At 43.8% G+C, this 13,875-nt stretch overlaps 1 protein-coding gene across 3 annotated transcripts in view; it reads right to left on the bottom strand.

The window, feature by feature from the left end:
• DAB1 (DAB adaptor protein 1) overlaps nt 1-8,647 on the bottom strand; it is a 393,755-nt gene extending 385,108 nt beyond the window's left edge. For 2 of the 3 annotated variants that reach the window (XM_079313509.1, XM_079313503.1), the window contains exon 1: nt 8,480-8,588. The gene's annotated coding sequence lies outside the window, so the exon portion shown is untranslated. Of the gene's footprint in view, nt 1-8,479 lie in introns of all 3 variants that reach the window. The other variant, XM_079313508.1, reaches the window with a different exon arrangement.
• Nucleotides 8,648-13,875: the final 5,228 nt, after the last annotated feature.

The following is a 13,875-nucleotide window of genomic DNA, read 5'->3' as shown; positions in this document are numbered from 1 at the left end:
TTTCTACATTATTTTTTCTAATATATACATTTAAAATTCTGCTGGATCCCTTTACAAGCTTTGGAGCCAGATGCAGATGGATACAGACATATCCAACAGAAGTATTGGATAAGAGCATGCAGCTCCAGCAGAGAGATCATTACCCTGTCAAACACCAAGGGCAGAGCACCTATCACTGAGTAAGGGAAATAACAGGCCCTAAACCAAGGTCACTGCTTAAAACTACAGCAAAATAAATCAATTTTCTACACCTTTGCAACACTGGGTGCCTTGCTAGAAGATAACACTTCTCCTCCAACACTGCTGCCTGCCTCTTAGAATCAACTTCTGCTGTGTCCCACAGTGAAAGAGCTTTGACTCAAGAGAAACCTGGGTGACAGAGGGCAGAGATGAACTGCTCCACACTGGCTTTTGGCTGAGTTCTTCACTGGTGTGTAAGGAATCCCTTCTGGCTGGGAGCAGCTGGCCCCATGTGGAGCAACTCTGGCTCCCTGGCTGGCACCAAGAGTGCACACATCTTGAGAGAATTCAGCAGAACACATCTGTGAGCCTGGCACCTCTATGGCAGAAGCAGTGTCACCCCCAGTCTGGGTCCTCAGCTCCACCACAAGCTCTTCCAGAAGATTGTTTGGTCTGTGTTTGGTTTCAGCACCCTCAACATCCTTTCCTACAGAACATCACCTGTGTGAGGTGTCCTGCTCACACTGACACACCCTTCACTTCATTTCATGGAAAGGACAATTCCTTACTCAGTTCTGCAGAGGGATTTAATAAAGCTTTGTCAGAAGTCCTCTCTTTCCTGGTCCAACCTTCTCCTGTTCCTCTCTTATTCTGGGTTGACATGAAAGCTTTGCCTAGCTCAACTGCACCCAGAAAACAGACATTCAGCTAAAAATCTCTCATTTTTGTTTCCATAAAACAGCTCTTGCCTTCCTAACTTACCTGTGCAACCCAAACCCAGCACAGCAGTCCAGAAACTTTAACAGTCCAGAAAATTCACCCACCTACTCCATTTTTCTTCCAGATTATACTAAGACAAAACTGCAGAGAATCCAAATGACAGCTCAGAAGAGAAATTAGATACATGTGGCTTGTAAATTGAGATATCCCTGGCTTTGGACCAGGGAAACCTCTAAGTCCATCACATCCAGCAGGCAAGAATTTTGATAATGCAATGAGAAAGCTGGTAAAGCATCAGTCCCTGATCTGTTGCCACAGCCAAAAAGGTGAATATTCACTGCAACTCTTCTGTTTTCATTCTGCACATTTGAGACTTGATTCCTAAAGTAAACTCAAATCTTCATAATAACAACTGAAACACTTCCGATGACCTTTACAAAAAATTATTTTATTTCAATAATGTATAAGAAATTATGCACTGGTATCCCACATATGTTAGGTTTTGTAAGCACAGCAGGGATGCTCAAAGGCTTCCCTTTTCCCCATGGATTTCCATGGCTCTGAGGAAAGTGATGCATTTGCTCTGCTGAAGTGGGATTATGATTTCAGAAGGTGATGTCCTGATCCCATTTTTCCAAACTTTCAGTGAAAACAAATCCACTAACCACAGTGCAACTGTTGGGAGCTCTTTTGTATGGAAAATCACTGTGAAGCCCCTGTGATTTAACTGACCCCAGCACTGGCCATGGAGAGCCTGCTCTCAACCCTAACTAAGGCTTTACTCCACCTCTACACAGACCTCCAGTGGGCCAAAGCCTTTCTTACATAAAAAATACTGAACTAATATAATTTAAAGCATGGATATCAGCTCATTTGAAGGGCTGCAAAGCCAAGTGAAGGCATGGTTATTTCAATAGTAAAGTTGCAAATCTCAGTTTAGCCTCAGCTTACTGAAGGCTTTTTAAAGTTAAATCTATATAAACCAGTCTTAATCTCAAAGATGTTTCTGATAAGGGCCTGTACCAGCTTAAGAGAGTAGGGAAAAATAAATCAATTTAAAGTGAGACTTGTTCAGTGATAATGCACATCTCAAAACTGTGACTGGAGGGACTTTGGTCTATTGACAGTAATCACACACTTTAACACAAGCCCAACATCATCTCTTCATTCACCAGACAAATAAAATTTCATGTTGGAAAACAGTAATGACAACAGTTAATATTTTCAGTAATAAGTTATCCTCACAGAGAGCACTTGACCTTCATTGTAATTCCCACACAGCTTGCAGCAAACCACCTGAGTGTGTATAAAATGTAATGAATAAAGAAATATTAAAAACGATAGAATGTTATTAAAGTAGGTCACAATTCAAACAGCACAATTACTGAAAAAACAATGTTTGAAACTACATCACTCCCAATCCTTCTCACACTGGATGAGCTACTCTATAATTTATTTTGCCTAACAACAGCTTCTGTCCATATTGTCTCTCTTTATCCCCAAAGACTCTATTAAATGCAGCCCACTGTGCCACATGACAGCACAATGCCCACATGAGGCATGAAATGTCACAGATCACAGCTCCACACCTGGCCAACATAACAGATTCATCAAATTCTTCCATGCAGTGGAAACATTTGTTGTGATTTTGTGGGTCAAGCTACACGAGGCAGATGGAATGGGCACTTTATTTACAAGGGGGGTCCCTAAGCACTTTCACTGTGTTTATGAGGGATAAAACCCAGCCTTACACAGCTATCTAAGGAGCCTTGGACCATTGTCCAAGACATTGTTATTTTAAAAGATGAGGAAAAGTGGTTTCCTCTGAGGCTTTTGGACAATGATCATGATTCCTTCTGACCTTTAACATTATATTCCACATATTCTGAACATTGTTGAAAAGCTCAGAGTTGGGCTGTTGATTCACATCCTGGGAGGAGATGAGCATAATTAAGATCCACCTGTAAGTTAAAGCAAGTCTGACACTAACAGAGTGAGACTCACCCCAGCACTCACCCCTGTGAAATCCCACAAATTCTGTAGGAAATGCCCCACAGCAGGTCAGAGTGGTGAGCTCTTCAATTTCAACCAGAAATTCAGGATGAGTGGATGTAGATATTGGTTTTGCCCATCATTCCATAAAACACAAAACAACCTAAACTGTCCACAAAGATACAAAAATGTAGAAAGAAAAATCCTGGGATACAAAATGGATCACTTGATACATTATGGATATTTTGAGTGATTTTGAAACAGCATTTTAGATATATTGACATTGATCTTACCGTGAGAGTTTTGGGGAAAATTCCTATAAAAACAGCAAAAATCTTTGCTGTGAGAAGAGCATTAACCCTGTTATATCTTAATTATTTGTTCTGCACATGAGTATCACTGGTGTGGGTTAGAAGCATAGCCTACCTATATTGGATCTTGCTGGAAAACAAAATCTCAGGATAGGTTTTCCAGTAGAAAAAGGAAGGGGGAAAATAAAGTATCTACTACTGCATTGCTCTTTTTGTTAACAAAATTATACAGTAAAGTCTGGATGCATATCTAATTTTATCTCCCAGCATCTGCCACTGCTTCATGACCTCTAAGATAGTCTGCAAGCATGTTGATAAACAGATTAAAAGGTAACTCAATGGATACAGAGCAATAATCTGAGTTCCCAGAACTATATTTGACTGAATCACACCAAATATATCATCCCTGAACCTCCAAAAGAAGAGGAAGCTCCTTCTCCCCCTGAGAAGCGAACTGCCATCCTACTGTTTTCCTTGCCTGAATACCAAAAAGCACTAATATAAAAACACATTTGTAAGCAGACACTGATTTTTTACAGAGAAGAAGTGCCTGTTTGCTTGTTTGCTTCAGAAAGGATTCAAGTTTAGATAGCTAAATGGAAAATCGTGATTATAGAGAGGAAAATATTTTATGCATCAACTCCTTTCTCCTGGAATGCCAGTTTCAATAAGATTTATCACATTTTCTATTGACAGATGATTCTTCCATCCTGTAGTCTTCATAAAACAGGGAAGGAACCCAGCAGCCTGGTGGAGGAGGGAAATATGCCCATGGCAGGGGAATGGAATGAGCTGATCTTTAAGTTCCCTCCCCACCCAAACCATTCTGTGATTCTGTGCCATGGCCAGTTGAACTGTAGAGAATCTTCTTCACATGAAGACCTTTTAAACTGGAATTGGGATTTGATATGCAATGCTGAATATTGGGATTTCCTTATGGCTTAACAGCTCAGGGTGAAGAAAACCTGTGGCCAGGTGGGATTTGCCAGGCAGGTGTGCCCAGAGAGCCCTGACCCTGTGGGAGGAAAGCAGATTGACTAAAGCTACTCATCTTGAAGGAAGGCAAAGCATTCACTCATCCTCATGAAGAAGTGAGAGCTCAGGCTTTCAAATGAGATGTAAAATAGAGCTCTGACCATTCATTGTCATTAGAGATCCCATGAAAATTCCCACAAGAGCAAAAATGTTAACTAACATGTCCTGGCCAATATCCAACTCAGATAATTGCATTCTGCTCCCTAAATTCCCCTTGCAGTTTCAATTGGATTAGTTTTTCTTCATTTCTCTTCCCTAAACCCCTCCTGCATAATGTTTCCAGCCTGGAATGGTTGTTGTATTCCACTCCAGAGGTGTGTGAATTATCAGTGCTGGGCAATCCCAACATACATTTTGGGTATATTAGTCAGGGAAAACACTCTCTGAGCTGGAGTAATCCCCTCACCTCTCACTGAGGAGCATTTAACTTTACAAATGAGAAATCCCTCTGATGTTAGTAAGATTTTTTTTTTTCCTTTTTTTCCTAAAATATTGCCCTGCAAGGAATGATAGCAAACCAGCCTCCTGCCAGTTAGGAAAGGCCTTTGCTGAGCCACATCCTCAGCTTGAGGAACCAGCTGCACTTGCTTTGACTTCATAGAGCTCTGCTACATTAAAACAGGAGTAAATATTCATATAGTGTTTTTTTTCACCAAGTCACTCATGTTTAAATGTTGGAAGAATCAAAGGAGTTGGCTGTTGAATGCATCAATCTGTAAAAGAGGAATATCAGAATGTATTCTAATCCCTTTTAACTGGCTTGCAAATCTTCATGCTATTTTAAAGGGAAGCTGGAGGTTCTTGGCATACTGATGAAAAATGAAAGTGCTGTGAAATATGAATCTCCTGGTGTGTGCTATGTGTATTCTACTGTAAATACTCACAATAGTGTAGAGGCAAACTGAAAAGTCCTGACCCAGTGCATTTTATGAAACAGGAGGAGCAAAGGTGATTTATGTGCATAAAAGCAAAAACTGACAAGCCTTTGATTTTCTTGCAGAACAATCCCAAAATGATTGTCAAGACTGCTTAGGTTTTTTGCCCTCTGCACTTCCCATAATAGGACCATTTTATCCAACATGCTGTTTTATAGACACTGTGTATAGGGTCATTTCCACCTGCTATCCAGGTTACTCAAAAGAATACTTCTCATCGCCCCTTCCAAGAGCTCTTAGCAGCAGTTGAGATTGGTTTGTTTTCACTTCAAGCCTGCTCCTGCATCTCTGGTTAATAAACCTACAAATGCACCACTTACTCCTCCTTTAGAGCTCTGAAAGCAGAAGGACATCCTTAAAAATCCAAGACAGCAATTGTAGACAGGCAGCAGTCAGAAAAATGGGAAACACAGGGAATACACCCATTCTGGGACTTTCTCCTGAATATCTGTGTGATCCTAACCCTCCTCCTTTTTCCCTTTTTCCTTGAGGTGTCACTGTAAAGAGACCCCTATTTGTCAGCTCCATGCTGGGCTGGCTGCAACATCATGCTTAATTCTCTTGACAAAGTGTGGATGGAACAGCAGGACGGGAAACCTCCAACAGCATCCTACCTCTGCAGCAAACGTGCCTAATGCAGGGCATGAAACTGAGTGAGGAAATTAAATGTACCAGAGGGTGAATACCAGGCACCAGCATGACTGAGGCTCACCTGATGAGCACAGATGGATCTGCAAAGGGATTTTAGGCTAGCATCAGATGGTTAAAGAAGCACAGACTGTGTTCCTGATCTGCAGCACACATGAGTTTGATAAGGGAAGACTGACCACCAGAAATCATTGACATATTTATTTCATCCATTAACCATTCTAAGCAGTAGCCTTGACCCCAGCTCAGCTCCTTTTGCACACAGCTGACATCCACATGGGAAATGACACCATCCTCCACCACAGACTGCTCTGTTCCCATGGTTTTGCTCAAGTGGAGAAATGGGCTTGAGCTGGAGAACTTTGAGGTTTGCATCCTTATGATAAATAATGTCAAGATTATATGACACAGCAAACACAGGATGGAAAGTTTAGTCACTGAAATTCAAAAGTGTACAACTGTTCATCCATTGCCTTGGTTTCATGGACAACCTGAAGAAAAGACTGGAGTAAAATGTCTCCTTCAGCCACTTCTTCCTTCCCACTTTGATTTCTTCTTAAAAAAAAAAAAAAAAAAAAAAAAAAAAAAACACTCCACTATGTGGAGTGGAAACACACCCCTGTGCTCTGAAACAACCATTGCCATGACACTCAATAAAAATAAGCATGACTACAGGAACTACAGAAGCTTGGGATTAGCAAGATCTAAAAATGGATGGACTTCCCTACCCTCCTCTCTGCATCTTGAGGAACCCTTCCAAAAACCTGACTGAAAACATTTTAATTCTCTGACAGCTCTCTAGAGAAAATCATTACAGGGGCAAAATTACAGAGCAGTGGGTGCTACTCTGCAATAAGTGTCTGTCAGCCAAGCAGGCACCACCCCACAGTCACGCCCAGCACTCCCATCCAGAAAAAAGGATGCAGGGCATGAAGAGTTTGCTTGGAGCACTGTTTGAGTGATCAGGCCAAAGCTGTAATCAGCCAGTCAGTAGCACAATAGCTTAATTCTTTATTTATTAGTCTGTCTCCCCTCTCTGGTTCAAACAGTTTATACACTTAATTCAATTTTAAGAGCTATGTGTTTGTTTACTAGAGCAAACAAAAACCAGTCATGAAGAGCTGTTGCTAAAAGGTAGTAACCAACCTGCTTGTCTTCTGCTCAAAAGCAATTTTTTAGCACCAAATATTGACATTAGAGGCTTAGTTCCATGTCTGTTTTTCACACCTGCCAAGCACACACTAGAGAATTTGGTGTGAAATCACTGAAGGATAGGTGCTGACCTGTGCTTTCAGCATGAGATTCCAAAGAAAGCATCTAAAACCTAGTGAGGTTCCTCAGAGCAAACTTAATCAATCAATTTGCCAAAAACCATCAACCTCAGGAATCTTCTTTTATCTCTAGTCTTCCTTGCCTTCATTCCTTGCAGCATCAGAGAGAGTAAAACCACACAGAGGAGAATGATGGTATCATCTACCACTGCACTCTGCTTGGAAAGGTATTTTAGCTGGAGACCTCTCTGCCAGTTGAAGGGAGAAAAAAAAAAAAAAGAAAAAAAAAAAAAAAAAGAAAGGGATGAAAAAAAAACCAAAAAGCACCCAGAAAAACCTGTTGCAAAAAAAAAAAATTAATCACAAATAAAGTCTTGAGTTTGGAGCTTTGCTTCTTTAGATTTTGGGTTTAGATTTATCACTCACATGAACGTCTACAAGCAGTTTGACACCACAATTTAAGAAGCACAATCAATTCAGCCCAGATTCCTTAAATTCAACATCATCACTTCCCACAGAACTACCCAAGTCTACTGAAAATGTAGCTGCAGCATTAGAGGGTTATTTGCTCCAAGGACCTTTTTAATATGGCTGTATTGTAATACTGCAGTGCAAGAGCCTCTCCAGCCATAAAAAGAAATTTACCTCAGAACCACAACTTGTGGGCAATGAAAAACACATTTGCTTCAATTTGCCGTCATTTAATAATAGCATTATTTAACAAGATGAGTTAAAACAACCAGCCTCAGAAGACACAGCAGTGCACTTCTTCTCACGAGACTCCGAGGGCACTGAAATGAAATTCATTCTGCAAACCAAGCATTCAAAGGAACCAGCACCACTAGAAAGACCATATTTAAAAAGGGAGAAAAACATTTAGTGACTGACCAGAAAAGAGAAGCCTTCTCTATATCCCCAGACATGCACATTTTACTTTGAAGCTGCTGTATATTTCACTGGCAAGGAAAATAACAGTCTTCCCCTGGAAGTAACAGATTTGTCATTACACTTTCATTTCCATTCAAAAACAAGAACACACTGAATTTGCACACATGGGGAACCAGCTACCAAGATTTGGGTGTATTCTGTACCACATCACTAGGCAAACCCCATATATCCTCACGTAATTATTTTCCTACAAGGTTATGCCTAATTGGCCACTAACCTCCCTGATTAATCATCTACACTACAAGAAGGCGTCGAGAAAAAGGCAGAAGGGCAAGAAAATATTTATTCGGGCTGTAAATATTAAAACAAGAAGAGACAGCTGGTTCAAGTTGCCCCTTCCCGGCTGGCACGGAGAGGTGGATGGCGAGAAAACCCTGCTCGAGAGTCTCACACACACACACACACACACATACAAATAAGAAAGGAAGCGGTGCCTCACGTTCATTCCCAGCACGGCTCGGAGATGCTCACTACGGCTCTAAGTTGCCCGTGGAAGTGTTAAATCCCCGGAGCGCGGCTCCTCCGCCGCTCGCATCCCCGCTCGCTGGCCGGCAGCGAGGCGGCACCGCGCCGCCCGAGCATCCCTCCCCGCCTCCTCGCCGGCTCCGCCGCGCCAGCGCCTCCCTCCCGGCGGAAAAACTTTGCGCTCAACTCGGCCGAGCTCGGCGGGGCGCCGGGAGCCGCTCCGCGCACGGCGGCGGCTGCGGGAGCGGGGCGGCTCCCCCCGCACCACCCCGCGCTCTCGCCGCCTCCTCCTTCCTACCTGCAGCCGGCGCCGCTCCCCGCAGCGCCCCGCGCATCCTCATCATCCTCATCATCCTCATCCTCCTCGTCTGGCGGCGAGGGATGCGCGCCCCGGTGGCTGCGGCGCGCTGCTGCGCGGGCGGAGGCGGCTCCGGTCCCCCCGCAGCCCCCCAGTAGCGGCGAGAGGAGCCCCCGCCCCGCCCGGGCCGCGGGCAGGGGGAGGCGCCCGGCGGAGACCCCCCTCCGGCACCCCCGGCCCCCTCCCGCAGCTCCAGCCGCGGCCTCTTCGCCTTCCTCCCGCTTCCAGCCCGGTGCCCTCCCGCTAAATCCCCGGCCCCGCAGCGTCTCTCACCGCGGCCCGGCTGCCGGCTCGCCCTGTGCCCGTCCCTCCTGCGGCAGGGGCTGAGGAGCCCTTCCAGCCATGGGGGGCTGTGCCGTCATCGCCGCCGCCTTCCCGGCTGCAGGCACCTGCTGCCCGTGGGAAACGGGACACCTGAGTCCCACCTGAGGACTCATCGCTGTCCAGCCGTGATCAGGCAACAGGCGACACCTGGGGACATTCACGTGCGGGGACAGCGGAGGCACCAAGAGGCGCTCTGGGCCCAGCGGGATGTGCAATCGCCCTTCCTGCCCGTGCTGCCTTCTCTTCCTTGGGATTCTTCCCGGCTATCCCACAAGAGGTTCGTTCCCGGCTGCCATCTCCCCTGTGCAGGAAGGTGTCTGCTCCTGATGCTCGAACACGGACTTTGAAGGCAGAAATACTTTTGAGTGACAGCTTATAGCCACGGTAGATCCAGCTTGCCTTGCTGCTCACAGATGGATGTTAAGTGTTTCTCTGGCAAGCTCTGACCTAAGCCAGCTCTGTCAATAGGTGCCTGGCCCGCTGGGCAGTGCTCAGGAAGGAGAATTACAGTCTGTGCACGGATATATTTCTTGTTCTTCCTTGTCCACTCTTTCAATGGGATGTCACCAAACAGCAAAATTAATTCCTGGCAAGGAAGAAATTGACGCATGAGCTCGCAAACCACAGCAGTGAGACAGCGATTAAAGTTTCTGTCTAATTCTAGGAGATCAAGCTTGTAATAGCTAGAGAATGAGGCTTAAGCTGCTTTACATATTCCTTCATATGTAAGATCATTAAGGCATCTGTGGTTATTGTACCTCATGGCAGAGGGAGCTTTGTTGGAGGTGTTAATAGTTGCAAAACTCAGTGCTGTGGGCATGTGCTGTTAACCTTTTGTCACTGTGACCTGACACATTTGACTAAACCACTTTTTCTGGCCCCAATCTCTTACCTGTTCTCCTGTGTCACATATTTATTGCAGGAATAACAGCTCTTCCTGCTTAATGGGCTTCTTCATGCAAACCCTGAGCTGTTTGGTAATGGCTGCCTCAGACATTTTGTTACCCTTAACTTGTGGGTGATAAAAGATGAATAAAGCCATCAAATATCCTATTGATTATGTGATTGAGATGTACCCTGACTGCTCTTCTAGCACTGAGTTTCTTCCATTCACTTTCTTTCCTGGGGTTTGGGTGAGGATGGCAAGAGGAACCAGACCTCTAAACCAGCACTGAACCTGCAGTCTGTCAGCCCAGTCTGTTCCTATCCACCACATCTGTGTGAGGAATACAATTATTGGCAAAAATATATATCAAATCTCAGGCCCTGACTCTTTCTGGTGTTAAGGTATGGTGTCTCTGATTTCTAGACCCCAATAGTTTCCTTCCTGATGTCCTGCCTGGTTTTGAAGAGCAGAGTTTGGTAGAAGATCTGCCGTGTTCACATAACAATGAATAAAGCCACAGTTGTCGGCTTGTGATCCCAATGCCAAGTGGGACGTGAGAGATTGAGGTTTAGTTCCAACTCCAGTACAGACTCCTCCTGCTTTTAGCAAAAATAATTGCCAGATATTAGACAGGACGATGAGTTGGGTTGAAGAGCTTGCTGTTGGTGTGATTGACCCTCAGCTCTCATAGAAAGAGCATTAATGGTGCACCAAGAGCACGGATGTCCAAATCCTTCTCTGCAACCCATCCAAACAAAGAGATAGAATACGGGGAATGCTTGCAAAAGGTCTCTGAAAGAAATCTCTATGCAAGTACCATTGATTTCCATTCCTTAAGGACAGATGTGTGAGCAGAAAAGCCACAGAAGTGCCCGTGAAAGCTCGCCCCGAGCCGCGGAGCTCCAGCCCCTCGGAGCCACAGGGATGCAGAGCCACAAACAGCTGGGCCAGCAAAGGAGCGAGCCCCGGGAGAGGGAGCAGGAGGCGAGGATGCTGCAGTGCTCAACTGCAGGGAGGGACTGATTATCCTCATCTCAGAGCAGGCAGAGTTTGAAATGGAAATGAGGAGGAGATTTCCCTGCCACAGTAGCCGGCAGCTACAGCAGACGCTGCTCTAAGACAACAGGGGAGCAGGCAGCACGCTTTGTTTCACCATTATTCAGCTTGTCTCAGAGCCCTCCTTTCATTGTTACTCAAGAAGTTTCATACACGAACGGAACACGAACAAAAAACTCCTTCTACCTGCACATCTTGACGTAGATATTGAGGTCTCTGTGCGTGTGGAGGCTTCAGCGTGTGTGCTCAAAGCAGAGAAAATTAGCAGCTCTTTACACAAGTCTCATCCTTCTGGGCTTGGGAACAAAACACCGCCTGCGATGCCATGAGAAGGGCTCCGGAGCCAGGAATTCCAAAGGCATCTGAGCTGCAGGAAGTACACAGCTTCACAGAATCACTGAGCCCCAGCATGGTTTGGTTGGAAGGGACCTTAGAGGTGTCCTCATTCCACCCCTGCCATGGGCAGCGATGCCATCAGGTGTGTCTGAGAGCAGCTCAGGTGATAGCATCTACTCAACCCAAAATTCCTATGGGGAAACCAACCACCTTCACTGGTGTACTTCAGTTCTCCCCCAAACCTTCAAAACTTCCAAACACAGAACTTCCAGTTGAGCATCAATGCAATCATCTCACAAACTTTTGTCTCTGCCCAAAAGACAGGTTTGATTTGTCTTGTCATCATCCTTCATTGCCATTTGAGGAATTTTTTTTTCCTTATTTTTTATGACTGTAGGAAACTCCTGGCTTTCTAACCTAAAAAAATACAGGTCTCTGTTTGAGTCATGGCAGAGGTACTTAATCAAATACATGCCCAGGAATACCCCGAGTCTGTAGGCAGAGGCAAATGTTCTGAATTTTATACTGCAATGTTTTTGCTTCAGCACTTTTATCCATGAATCTCATGGAGCTTCATTCAGGTGTCATTACCCCCATTTTGTCAGACAGTTGAAGGGAAGGAGCTGATGTTTGACCAGTGGCACTCTCTGGAGGTAGATCAGGTATTTTGACCTGACTTTATGTCTTTCAGATTCACACAGACACATACAGTGATACCTACAGCAAGTGAAAAGGGATTTCTGAGGTACTTCCTTGTAAAATGCATTGCATCACTGAACATCCACTACATGCACTAAATGCCAATATTTGGATTAATATTCAGAGATAACCACAAGATACATGCCCACACCTTCATTCACTGAAAGAATAATTTTGTATTTTTATATAGCAGTCACCTCCAACAAAAAAAAAAAAAGCTCTCCAAGGTAGAAATCAAGCAAATAATACTAATAGTAATTGCACTATTTCTTCCTTAAAATATATTCCTCCAAATGATTTCTCTAGAGAAAAACACAGAAGATGTCTTTTGATTGCCTTGTGTTCCCTTTCTAAAGCATTTGAGAAATCAAACTTGAGTAGTTTAAATATGAATTTTAAAAATGAACTTAAAAATTGAGAATCACATTGTCAAATATTATGCTGGGACATATTTGTACCAGTAGCAATACTGTAGCCATCCATGCAGGAAACAAAAGCAATACACATTTCTCCAGTCACAAATAAGCTAATTTCTAAACCCAGCTATTTCCAGAGTAGGGTTTGTATGCTATTCATAAAAATAGAAGGATTGATGGTGGTTTGAGGGGAATTCATACTTAAAACTGATTTAACAATAGATGAATACAAAATATACAGAATGTGTGTAGGGCTATTTTTACAGAAATAAAGATGCTAAATTCCCCCCAAAAATTGTTTGCTGTGAATTATTCACTTAGCCCTGTCAGTTCCTGAACCTTTATGAAGGTTCTGTGGAAAACAAGGAAAAAAATTTCAAGCATATGCAAAACAAAACAGCATCGAAAGTCAGAGAAGTCTCCAAGGGAGATGAACTTCAATGCCACAGTAGGGTAAACAAATGGAATTATTTACAATCTAACATTATCATTTGCAATGCTATTTTATACATTATTTAATCACACACTGGGTCTCCCTTGCAGCCCGTGGTAGATGACAGAGACATTTTGTTCTGTCTTTCACCTCCCGTGTCTGTGTGGAAATGAGAGAGTTTATCTAACATTTGGATAGATCACACTTACTGCCTCCTGCTGTTCCAAACACACTCCTTTCTCTCCAGCTGCTCAGGGGCCATATGAATCTCAAGGTTACAAGATTTCAGGAGCTGAAAATGGCCTCAAGATCATGAATTTCCAGTGAGTGGGCCTTGCTTCCACTGTATGCTGCTGGTTTTGTTATGCTCTCACGTTGAAGGCATCTCCAATATTCCAGCTAGATTGCAAGAATCTCACAGTTTCCTTCACAATTTGCATAACCACGTGTCAATCAAGGGCTAATCTTAAGCACCTCTTCTCTTAATCCCCTAATTCAAATGGCACAGAGGGGGGACAGGGAGAGGCTCCTTTCAGCAGTGGAAATCAGCCAGAGGAGGATACTGCAGGATTAACCTAATCCAACTGCTACAACTATTCAATTTGGAGACTAAGGATGATAAAACCTATTTTCCTAGTCAATCAATCATTGTGATCGACTTGTAACAAAACAAAAAAAAAAAAAATCAGTGAAAGTTAATGAAATCAGCAGAATTATGTCAAATGACAGTGCTGAGAAGACCTCATGGTAGAAACATTTCACTATTGCTGGGAAGGGAAGTCAACAAATTATAAGAATCCTTATAATTAAGAGCTTATCAAAGCACTTTATCCCATCAAGCACTACCTTACAGATACCAGGT

This window comes from Erithacus rubecula (genome assembly GCF_903797595.1).
Source record: "Erithacus rubecula genome assembly, chromosome: 10".
NCBI lineage: Eukaryota > Metazoa > Chordata > Aves > Passeriformes > Muscicapidae > Erithacus > Erithacus rubecula.
The sequence above is the reverse complement of the archived record's forward strand: the minus strand, read 5'-3'. Positions and strand labels throughout refer to the sequence as shown.